This window comes from Ostrinia nubilalis, chromosome 5 (assembly GCF_963855985.1).
Source record: "Ostrinia nubilalis chromosome 5, ilOstNubi1.1, whole genome shotgun sequence".
Taxonomy (NCBI): Eukaryota; Metazoa; Arthropoda; class Insecta; order Lepidoptera; family Crambidae; genus Ostrinia; species Ostrinia nubilalis.
The window spans coordinates 15,859,127-15,871,242 of NC_087092.1; the positions used below are offsets into that span (position 1 = coordinate 15,859,127).

General features: G+C 42.8%; 1 long non-coding RNA gene across 1 annotated transcript; it reads right to left on the reverse strand.

The window, feature by feature from the left end:
- Positions 1 to 2,554: 2,554 nt before the first annotated feature.
- On the reverse strand, positions 2,555 to 11,702 carry LOC135072067 (uncharacterized). Its single transcript, XR_010257352.1, has 4 exons — positions 11,602 to 11,702; positions 9,677 to 9,801; positions 9,319 to 9,466; positions 2,555 to 2,684 (listed from the first exon to the last, which is right to left on the reverse strand). It is a non-coding gene; the product is annotated as an uncharacterized LOC135072067 (long non-coding RNA).
- Between the last annotated feature and the right edge of the window lie 414 nt (positions 11,703 to 12,116).

Consider the following 12,116-nt stretch of genomic DNA (forward strand, 5'->3'; position numbering starts at 1 on the left):
TTGTTTGCATTAAGGCCGCTTGTTTCACGCGCCATATAGTCGTCGCGACCTTCGTCAGTCCAGCCGGCCCCGAACCTGGGACCCTCATCAAAGTCAGTAGGCGACGGGACAACACAGTTTATATTGCGTAAAGTAGATGCTTAGTTAGAAAATTGATAAGGAATTAAATAATTAATTAAAAGGCTGGAAGGTTCCGATTTCCGGTCCCTGTCCTTTGATTAGTAGCGTAAGATAATTAACAATGTCTTTTAATTGAGAATGTAGGCAGGCTTTATTATTAAACCTAACTGTATAGAAACCAAAACTATGTTTCACAATATATTAATTCTGAATTTTTTTGGCCTTGGTAAGTACTTGTTGCGATTTCAGTACCTACTACGCCGACCGAATTCTCCGATAATAAGAAAAGTATTCACATGTTTGTATACCTAATGTAAGTTACATTCATAATGTTATTTGCGAAGTTTACGGTGGAATGGAGAAATGCGAGTCCCCGACCGAACCCACAAACCAATACACAGGAAACAACATGAATTATTTCATCCATCCCGGCATTTTTATTAGTTTCGTGCCTTACCAACATAAAAATGGCCATTCCGATGCGAGTGTAGTTTCGTAAGTAAATTATTTATTTTATGAGCACCGCGCCTAGTCTGGAAGTTTCATTGCCCAGTGCAAAGAAAAGCTGTTGATTTACGAATACAGCCTTCTTGTCTTCTCCTAAAATAAAGAAAGGTAGTCTTTTACATCACTTACCACCCATCCTGGGTGAGGCAATAGCAAAAAAACACAAAGAGCCAACGTAAGCTCTACTTCTTTACAAAAAAATAAAATCACGTAAATGAACAGAGTAACAGAGTGGTCCTATAAGATCCTTTTCTTTTTAAGCTCCTTGTGGGGCTCGTCGTTCCACCTCGCAGCACAGCCGCCTGTTGGGGCACGGGTTGTCTTCTGTCCCACACTGGGGACAGCGCATCACTAACCATTGTGCGTACCACGGGTAGTACGGCAGCTCCTTGTGGGGCTCGTCGTCCCACCTCGCAGCACAGCCACCTGTTGGGGCACGGGTTGTCTTCTGTCCCACACTGGGGACAGCGCATCACTCACCATTGTGCGTACCACGGGTAGTACGGCAGCTCCTTGTGGGGCTCGTCGTCCCACCTCGCAGCACAGCCGCCTGTTGGGTGGGACACGGGTTGTCTTCTGTCCCACACTGGGCACAGCGCATCACTCATCATTGTGCGTACCACAGGTAGTACGGCAGCTCCTTGCAGCACAGCTAGTGCGCCGGGCCCATCCGCCTGTTGGGGCACGGGTTCAGTTCTGTTCCACACTGGGGACAGCGCTCACTCACCATTGTGCATACCACGGGTAGTACGGCAGCTTCTTGCAGCACAGCTAGTGCGCCGGGCCCAGCCGCCTGTTGGTGCACGGGTTGTCTTCTGTCCCACACTGGGCACAGCGCATCACTCACCATTGTGCGTACCACGGGTAGTACGGCAGCTCCTTGCAGCACAGCTAGTGCGCCGGGCCCATCCGCCTGTTGGGGCACGGGTTGTCTTCTGTCCCACACTGGGGACAGGTGGCTTATTACTCACCATTGTGCGTACCACGGGTAGTACGGCAGCTCCTTGTGGGGCTCGTCGTCCCACCTCGCAGCACAGCCGCCTGTTGGGGCACGGGTTGTCTTCTGTCCCACACTGGGGACAGCGCATCACTCACCATTGTGCGTACCACGGCTAGTAGCGGGCCCAGCCGCCAGTTGGGGCACGGATTCAGTTCTGTCCCATACTGGGTACAGCACATCACTCACCATTGTGCGTACCACGGGTAGTACGGCAGCTCCTTGTGGGGCTCGTCGTCCCACCTCGCAGCACAGCCGCCTGTTGGGGCACGGGTACAGTTCTGTCCCACTCTGTCTGTCTGGTTCTGTCCCCACTCACCATTGTGCGCACCACGGGTAGTACGGCAGCTACTTGTGGGGCTCGTCGTCCCACCTCGCAGCACAGCTGCCTGTTGGGGCACGGGTTGTCTTCTGTCCCACACTGGGGACAGCGCTCACTCACCATTGTGCGTACCACGGGTAGTACGGCAGCTCCTTGCAGCACAGCTAGTGCGCTGGGCCCAGCCGCCTGCTGGGGCACGGGTTCAGTCCTGTCCCACATTGGGGACAACGCTCACTCACCATTGTGCGTACCACGGGTAGTACGGCAGCTCCTTGTGGGGCTCGTCGTCCCACCTCGCAGCACAGCCGCCTGTTGGGGCACGGGTTGTCTTCTGTGCCACACTGGGGACAGCGCATCACTCACCATTGTGCGTACCACGGGTAGTACGGCAGCTCCTTCTAGTGCGCTGGGCCCAGCCGCCTGCTGGGGCACGGGTTCAGTCCTGTCCCACATTGGGGACAACGCTCACTCACCATTGTGCGTACCACGGGTAGTACGGCAGCTCCTTGCAGCACAGGCCCAGGCCCAACCGCCTGTTGGTGCACGGGTTGTCTTCTGTCCCACACTGGGGACAGCGGTCACTCACCATTGTGCGTACCACGGGTAGTACGGCAGCTCCTTGTGGGGCTCGTCGTCACGGCGCGAGGGCGCGCCGGGGGCGCAGCACCCCACCTCGCAGCACAGCCAGTGCGCCGGGCACAGCCGCCCGTCGGGGCACGGGTTCTCTGCTGCATCACACTGGGGACAATTCCTTTTATTTGTACCTAGTTCAAAATATTCTCAAAAGGTATCGTTATAAATTATAATCAAATAAGCAATTACTTGCAAAGTAACCGACATAGCTCGCAGAATTGCTAAAATCAAGTGGCAGTGGGCGGGGCACATAGCTCGTAGAGACGATGGCCGTTGGGACAGGAAAGTTCTTGAGTGGCGACCACGGGCTGGAAGACGTAGCGTGGGCAGGCCTCCTACTAGGTGGACCGACGATCTGGTAAAGGTCGCGGGAAGAGCCTGGATGCGGGCAGCGCAGGACCGTTAATTGTGGAAAACCTTGGGGGAGGCCTTTGTCCAGCAGTGGACGTCATTTGGCTGAAACAAAAGCAATTACTTATAGGAACTTTTACATTACATAAGTATGGGTATATTCCTTTAAATAACAAAAATAGATACTCTACTTATGGCATAAAAGGGTCTTTTCCACCCAGGTGATCAAAGTGGACTCCACTCCAGGCAACACTTTGGTGTCCTTTGATCACCCATGGATAAGAAGTTCACTTAGTTCACCTAAGTCAAAGGACACCCATAAAAGTTCACCTGTAACGTTTCCGTAATGCCACAAAATAGTTTGGTGGTAATGCCAAATCGGACATGAAGTAAGTACTTAGGGATAAGTCATAATTACTTTTACTTCTCATTACCTCAAAACAAAAGCTTCCAAGTTAAGGCAAACGTATCTACATTTACCAAAGCTCTATAATACATTACATAAGTGTAGTTCGCTGTCGAAATTACGACGTAGGCTAAGATCCCTCGGTTGAATGACGCACGTGAATTTTGTATGAGCTGCCGCTAGATGAAAGGACGCCATCAAGAACTCTGTGCAAACGCTCAATGAATGGCACGGAAATTGGTTTCTTTGGCTGAACACCACAGTTTGCAGACGTTATGTGGGAACGTAAGTACACATGAGCACACAGTCGAATGTGAAGGAATATTTAATGTGTTCAAATAGTACGGGAGAATTGAGATGGAATGGATATTGGTGTAGTTCGCTTGCGGAATCTTTAGGACTACCTACTTTAGTAGTTAGTAAAACAATCATGTATTTCAGACGACTTTTAGTTGGCGATAATAGTGCCAGATTTAATTTGTATGAAGAATCGGCCGATACCAAATCGGTGTAATGTGTGCGCACTTTCATACATGTCTATACCTTTTTCCATACTGATTAACAGCCCGATCCAACTATCGACCAAGAAAAAGTCTGTAGTCTGCGGCTAGGCTATAAAAAGTCATCATAACTGAAAAAGTCGAAGTCATGGGACGCTGAAATTCTTGAAGTTCTCTTTGTAAGTAAGTATCGATCGACATACGCCGAAACCAGCAAATGAAAACTGATATAAAACAGATTCTTCTGTAGGTCGAAGCGTCCTCTGCAGCTTATTCATTTTAGGTTATGCAAATAGCAGGCGCGTAGGCGCCTCCTACCATCGTATATCAGACAGGCAACGCCGTAATAACATAATAATTGATATCAGAGCGTTTGAAATCAACAAAAACGTTTCCGTGCCGCTCCCATACCTCAAGCACTGACTGGTTTAAGCGCTTCTTCTTCTTATTCGTTACGCTCTTGGCAGAGCGGTCGTGGTCACGTTGAGGCGTTGTTCACATCGGTTGTAGAGGCGAATACAACTCTCCGCACGATCTCCCTCCATCTCTCTCTATTGGCAGACTGTCTGGTGCAGTCACATAAGCCGTCTAAGTTTTAAGCGCTAGACCTTATTATGATACGTTACTGTGATATTGTATCGTATTTATTTTATTTATTTATACTTTTACACATAAAACTGTACAGTGGCGGACTTAATGCAAGGTGGCATTCTCTGCCAGTCAACCACAGGTCGAGCAGAGAGACTAAGGCGGTGCAATAAATATCGTATCTGTTAAGTCTTAAGTCTTTAGAAATCTGCTCAATCCTCTTCCATTGTGCAAGTAAGCCTATTTTAAGCCAATCGACACAGGTGCAAGTGCATCCCGCATTCCCGCCTCACTCACACTGAGGCTTTTATAGAAATAGCGCGACCCTCTTTGTCGGATTACAAGCGCTCGTATTGCCATGGCAACTGCCCTCCCCACGCGAATCCGCGTTGTAAAAATATATCCGCATATTAAAACTGCCTGTTCGTCTATCACTGCTAACATTTATGAGCTTTAGTAGAGATACTACTGAATCTCTGAAAAGGATACGAGGCTACGGCTACCTACGGTAAAATACGTACGCAATAGTTTTATGATATCTCAAACTAAGGATATGAAAAATCGATTTAAACTTCAGGTTTTTCTGAAAATCTACTAGATATACAAAGATTTCATCACTGTGTTTAATCACGACTCACGAGTCGTTGGCTGAAATTCAGGCAGGTGGAACCGCGGGCAGAAGCTAGTACGCAATTGAAATATAAGCACAATTACCTATTGTTTTAACGCCCAAACTTTACTTTTACACAAATTTTACTTTTAGAGCAATGGTATCGATAATATCGATAGATATGGGACGCGTTAAAGATGTTCTATGTTGCAACATTAGCTATTCTCGAGAGACACATCGTGACCCGAGAGCTTGAGGACATAAAGATCGATTGTTCCTCTCAAGAGGCCGATCGGAATAGCTCTCAAGTTCTCAACCTCCTCTACTAGACATTCTAAACATCTTCTAAATAACTATTTGAATAATAGTAGGTATAGTATAGTTTTAGTAGCGTTTTACTCTTTCATTCAATCGTGATTCATATTTTGCGAATACGAACAACGAAATTACGATGATTCCCGTGGGAATGTTTAAGGGGGAAAATTAATAAACATTAACAAATACTACTAATGAACGAACGATTCGTAGTACTATTTACTATTTAATTAAAGTGATGAATACACATACCACGTTGTGTGTAAACTAAAACTTCAAAAAACTTTAATTCACGTCCCCTAACGCCACTATAAACCTACTCGTCTTGCTGAAATGTATTTAGTTGTATACTTCCAATGGTACACGAAGTAAATGGACACCAGAATTAGTGTTCCTTTTATTTCGTGAAAAAAATGTTCTGAGCATACAAAAGTACGCAATATCTAGGCAATCGTACTAATAAATCAAGTGCAGTATTGTTTATGAGTGCTATGTTTTCGCAAGTTTACGCGGGAAAAGCACTGGCACCGCGCATGTCCCCCGACCGATCGATACTTACTTATGTCAACGAGACAGACATGAAGCCCCCAAGTCTTCGTTTGTTGTCTTATAACCACATTAATAAGGTTGCAAATGCTTGCGATGCGAATACCGTAGTTCTTTTGTTTTGTGAGCAAACATGGAAGAATGTATAAAAAGAAGCGTTCCGCTACTGCAAAAAGGTATCTTATGAGCATTGCGGCATTGGCTACGTTTGATTGAATTAATTTTAACTGCAACGTTGAATACAAGATATGTACTGAAGTATTGAGGAAAATGTTGGGTAAAACGACTTTCTATGAATATGACTGGTATTTCCCACATATAAATAACATAGCATTTGTATTTATTCATACGTGTATTTCACATTTCAAACGTTATTTCATGGTTTAATAAACTTAATAGTGAAGTTACACTATAGAACAGTAGGCATTTAATTCAAACAATCGCAAACGCAACTACAAAAAGACTTACTGGCACTGGTTTGATAATAAAAAATCCGAGAAACGACAAAGCGAGTATGGCGATGAACATTGTAGTGAGGGGCGCGCCTGCTGCGTCATGGGGCTCCCATCATCAGCGCCGGGCGGTCGGGACAGCGAGGCGCGGGCCCCGCAGCAATCGGCCCGAGCTACTCCGAGCGCGACATTCGGGCGCCATCTGTGCTCGGAGGATCGCGCGGAACTAACCTCCTTGCAACGGAGTGTAGCCACTTCTGATTTTTTTTACCCTAACGTTTGGCGAATTTACCCTAAAGATTCGGCCAAACCTACGCAATCAGCCGGCGTGCAGCGATGGCGATCAATGCATTTAAGTCTTTAAGTCTGATCGCCATCGCTGCACGCCGGCTGATCGCGTTGGTTTGGCCGAACCTTAATTATTTTTTTATCCTATTTTTTAAATAAAAACAAATCATTAATACTTATTATAAACTATAGTCTGGTCCGTGAGCACGTAGAATTTTGTCCAATGACCCCTAGCTACCCATCCTTATTGCTCGCGCGTAATTATGTATCACGGTTTCCAAACATTCTTGGAATGCATCCATAGTAGTCATAGAAATGTCATCTGCAGTATTTTTCTTCTTAAAATCGTACGTTTCATTGGAAAAATTTTATATTTATTTCACCGAAAATACCCTAAATGGGTAAAAATCCCCTTAAATTAGGGTAAAAAACCTAAGGAGGGGACACTGCAGCGGACACCCGCCGACCAACCTAACCTGACCCCCGCCGCCCCCCACCCTCCAGCCGTCGGAAAATGTGAAAACTCGCATGCGGATCTCTCGCACTGCTGGATTTTTATTTCAAGTCCTTGTTACGCTGGGATAAAGACGATAATGGTGTGCCAAGTAGGTCAGTGTTGACAAACGCAATATTGTATCATGCGGAGAATAATGTAAACAGTAAGTAGGTGGGTTCGTGGGATGCCTTCATGTTGCGTATACATGTGAACGACTCATAAAAACTGGACGAGGGGTTAAGAAAATTCACGAATGCTGTCGTATAGAAATCTACGGGTAGTAAGTAGGTACCTATATGCAGTGATTAAACATGTATTTCTGAACACAGGTCATCGGTAGTGTCATGACCTATCGTCGACTATTGGCCCATTTTCTATTTTTATACCAATCAATACCTACATGCTAGAATACACTTAAATGTGATTTGTGTACCTATTTGTAACATCGTCATGCGACAGATATTTTATTAACTAAAGTCGACTCCATCCTACCATTTTATCTATTTTAAAAACAATTCAGTTAAAAAATCTTAATAAACAACTTAGCAAATTACGACCAAGATTAACTTTTGCTTTTACTTACTCACAACTTAATAGAATGTGTATTACTTGGAACACGGCCAAGTAGGATTCCCTGATAATGCGTAAGAACGTGAATTACTTCGAGGCAAACGTGAATTTTGCTTGGCACACTCCACATTGGCCTGGATGAGAAACATTCCAGCCAACTTGACGACTGCCGCAGACAAGCAACAAATAACAAACGAGCATTTTATATTTTACTCTCTACTTCGGCCTTGGTACAGGACTAAGGGCTATATTTCACCGGGACACCATGGCGGCGCAACCAGTCGCCGGCTACCAACAAAATGTATACAGCTCTATAGAAAGAGAGTTACTCACCTGGTGTCCGTTTGGTTGCACAAAGCTGTATACATTTTGTTGGTAGCGGCGACTGGTTGCGCCGCCATGGTGTCCCGGTGAAATATAGCCCTAAAAGTACAATACTGGACGACGAAAAAATTATTTAGCCCGTATTCACAAACATTACTATGAGGTCTCACAGTGCGCGTGGACGCACAGGGTGGCACACGAACCAATTACAGAGCTCTATTCAACGCTGTGCGTTCGATTTGCTGCTTTACTTAAGTAAGTATAGTTTGTGTATACGGGCGTTAATTTAGTAATCAGAAATCTTCTATTCAGATAAATATAGTCTTACGACTTTCGATTTTGTTAATATGTAATATTTTAAATAACTTCGATCGAGCTACGCGGCTACGTGTGAAAGTATGTGAAAGTGACGCAATACTGAAACTTCGTAGCGTAAGTTCATAACTTCGTACCGCAAGTTCATACCGTAGCGTATGTTCATAGCTTCGTAGCGTGAGATCGTAACGCATTGCTTGCTACGGGCCCAGCTACGACCCGTAGCCGTAGCCGGGAAGTGGGTCGTAGTCGTAGTAAATCTTGTACTACGTGTTTGTTACGTATTGTGTAGGCCTGTAGGCAGGGTCAACTTTTTTATATCGACAATGAATTTTATTTTCGTGTCTTTTTGATCCTTTTGAATCTTTTTAAATTCAAATAAAGTAAATAAATATAAATTTAAAAAGTGGTGTATCAAACAATATACCGCCCACGTAGAAATGGTATAAATTATAAATGGTAGAGTACATAGTTAAAACAATAACTTGTTTACAGTTTTTATTTAATAACATGTAAACAAATATCATACATTCAGCTTAGAATAGTTGTGTAATCTGAAAGACATTTTGAATCACAGTTAGGCGATTATCACACTGCGCCGCGCTCCGCCGCGGTACGCGGGACGACAGATTTAATAATTGTATGCAAGTAGGTACCTCAGTTTGTATAGAAAACACGCGCGGCACAACACACTGACAACGCGTCTGCGCGCGGGATTTTTTATATGAAATCACGCGCTCCGCGGCGGATCCTTATCGCTTGCGCATAATTATGTTGCTGTTGTGGTCGCACACTCACTGCGGGCGCCCGTCGCACAGTCGCGACAGTAATATAATTACGCGCGAGCGATAAGGATGAGTAGCTCGAGGTCATTGGACAAAATTCTACGTGCTCAGAGACCAGACTTCTATCTTAAGTAAAACTTTATAAAACTAAACATAAGTAACTCTTACATTTCTATCTATTAATTAAACTTACATTCATTGCCATCAGGTGCAGAGAGGGGTGAGGACCGTTCCGTCTTGAGTTGGCAGGCAAATGTAGGGAACACCTCTGGAAACAGGTTGTAACTGCTGCAGTTGCCATCAGAAGACAGCGGGTCTATTTCTGTCACACATCTTATATCCTGGGTTGGAAGAAAAAGACTAAAAAAAGCTATCTAAAATGCAAGTCACTTAAGAAAAATCCTGCAAGATGAGTAAGGCTGGGTGGCACCAATTTACTTTAACTTTGGCAACGTCAGAAATCTGTCAAAAACCATACAAAAACACCTGCCATCGTTAAAGTTACGGTCAAAGGTTGGTGGTGCAATTCAGCCCAATGGAAAAAAGCTTACAATGCCTATGGGCTTGGTTTCTGGGATGTCCTCATAATAAAGTGCCAGCAAACGTCGCTTAGCTCCTGGCTTTTATGTCCTTTCATTGCTTTTCTCTTTGTTTTGTTCTTGAAGTCTCGCAGGGACTGAAAATAAGAGGATAATATTAATAAACAGTAAGTACTGTACTGCTTTTTAGAATTCTTAGAACTTAGTAATAAACTACATACCTACAAATATTTTTAAAATTGAAAATACAGATGACTTTGCTATGTTATATGCTTAGATTAATAAAACCTAGATGGTTAGTCTTCATACAAACGCTTCGTCAAGAGTGAGGCAAAAATCTTATGTCATTAGTGTCAATTTTGTTGGGGAGTGTAGACAGTGAAGGCGATTTTCCCGAAAGTAGGGAAATTTTTAATACGTTTTTAATTATTTTATAACTAACAAAAACAAAATCCATCATGTACTTACTTATTTATTGAATTCAAAGTACCTACCTAATTACAATAAGATAAATCGACTTAAAAGTCTCGATTTCATAAAAAAGGAAGTGTATTTGTACGGCGAACAATTGGGAAATAAATTTTCTTGTTACTGGTATCATTCCCGTATTTAATTTTTGAAAGCCAAATTCAAGCAAAATACGCGTCGAATTGTAGACTTACTTATGAAATGTAACACTGGTCACTTTCTTTAGTTTTTCTCCCTTCTGACCCACCGCACTACCAAACCACACTACCAGTAGTGTCGTGGGGAATATTTTTTCCCTTCTGCACTACCAAGCCAGTAGTGTCGTGGGTAACATACATCTTCATTCCCATCGACACTACTACCATAACTAAATGTAAAATTTGTAAAATTTTCGGTTGTTTTGCAATAAATTATGTTTATGTGCAACCCTAACCTCGGTACAAATTTGCAGTTTGACGGAATTTACTGAAAATAAAATATTACCTAAAAGGGCTTATACCTATATAACTTTGCGTGAAAGAAAAACAAAAATTAAATTATTTTTACCCGACTGCGGCAAAGCAAAAGGAGGGTTATGATTTTGACAGGCTATGTATAGTCATAGTCATAGTCATAAATGTTTATTGCATCATGTATGTATGTTCATCCTATTCCCTCGTAAACTTCTAAACTAGGTATTTATCATAATTCGACAAATGACATATCATTAGAAGTGTCTTAATTTTCCGCTGGTTGCTATAATTAAGGGGTTTCACAAAATCTGACGTGGCGCCCTCTAGCGGACAAACCATACAGAGTAAAAAAATAAAGTTAAGATAAATGTGCCGTGTTTGGTATCATTTGAAAGCGCTTTACTTGTAATGTACATTTACCGTAACATGAACATAAGCCCTTTTAGGTAATATTTTATTTTCAGTAAATTCCGTCAAACTGCAAAATTGCACAGAGGTTAGTGTTGCATATAAACATAATTTATTACAAAATAATCCAAAATTTTACAAATTTTACATTTAGTTATGGTAGTAGTGTCGATGGGAATGAAGATGTATGGCCCTTAAAAATTACAAACGACACTACTGGCTTGGTAGTGTAGAAGGGAAAAAATATTCCCCACGACACTACTGGTAGTGTGGTTTGGTAGTGCGGTGGGTCAGAAGGGGTTTTTCTGATGTATTTAGACACCCTTTCACAGCACAAACCGTCTTAATTAATTAAAAGTCGTCGGACGTGTTTACCAATTTTTCACTTTGACAGTTCATGTGACGTTTACGAGTAAGCCATTCTGGCTCACTAAAATCTGCCTCACCTTTCGTGCACTGACTATCTATCTAGGTTTTATTAATCTAAGGTTATATGAGATTTTTATTGGATAAAAAGATAAGTAAGCTAAACTACAACAAATAGTTTAATTAATTATGATCATATCCAGTTTCAATCAGTGAATTAGCACAAAAACAAAGTTTACATACCTGTTGCCACTTGGTTACATTTTTGAGAACGCCACTTTCAACAGAGTTAAGTTTCCTGGCCAAGACTTCCCATTTGGCGTAATGGGTCAGCTTGGCAGCCGCATTCCCGCATTCCTGTTGGGTAGTCGGCCAGACAGTAAAGACCGGTCTTTTTCCAACGCTTCCACCAGAATTTGGAGTTGTTCTGAAGAAACTTTCTTTCTATCTTCGGACATTTTTTACAACTTGTTGAACACGCTATATAGAGAAAGTACTAATTGAATGGATACAGTAGTATGTTAGACTTAGTTTCTACACAATAAATAAATCTTTACACCAATTTTTAACAAAAACACCGAAAAATAAATAACCACCGCGAAACAACTTTTTTGACAGATTGACAATTTTTAAAGTTTTTGTCTCAGACCAAGGTAAAGTCTTTGTAGATTTATGATGTCACTAAAAAAATAAAAAATTGTACTTCAATCGCAACACAACTGTAATCACGATTTATAACAATAACTTACACAAGGAAC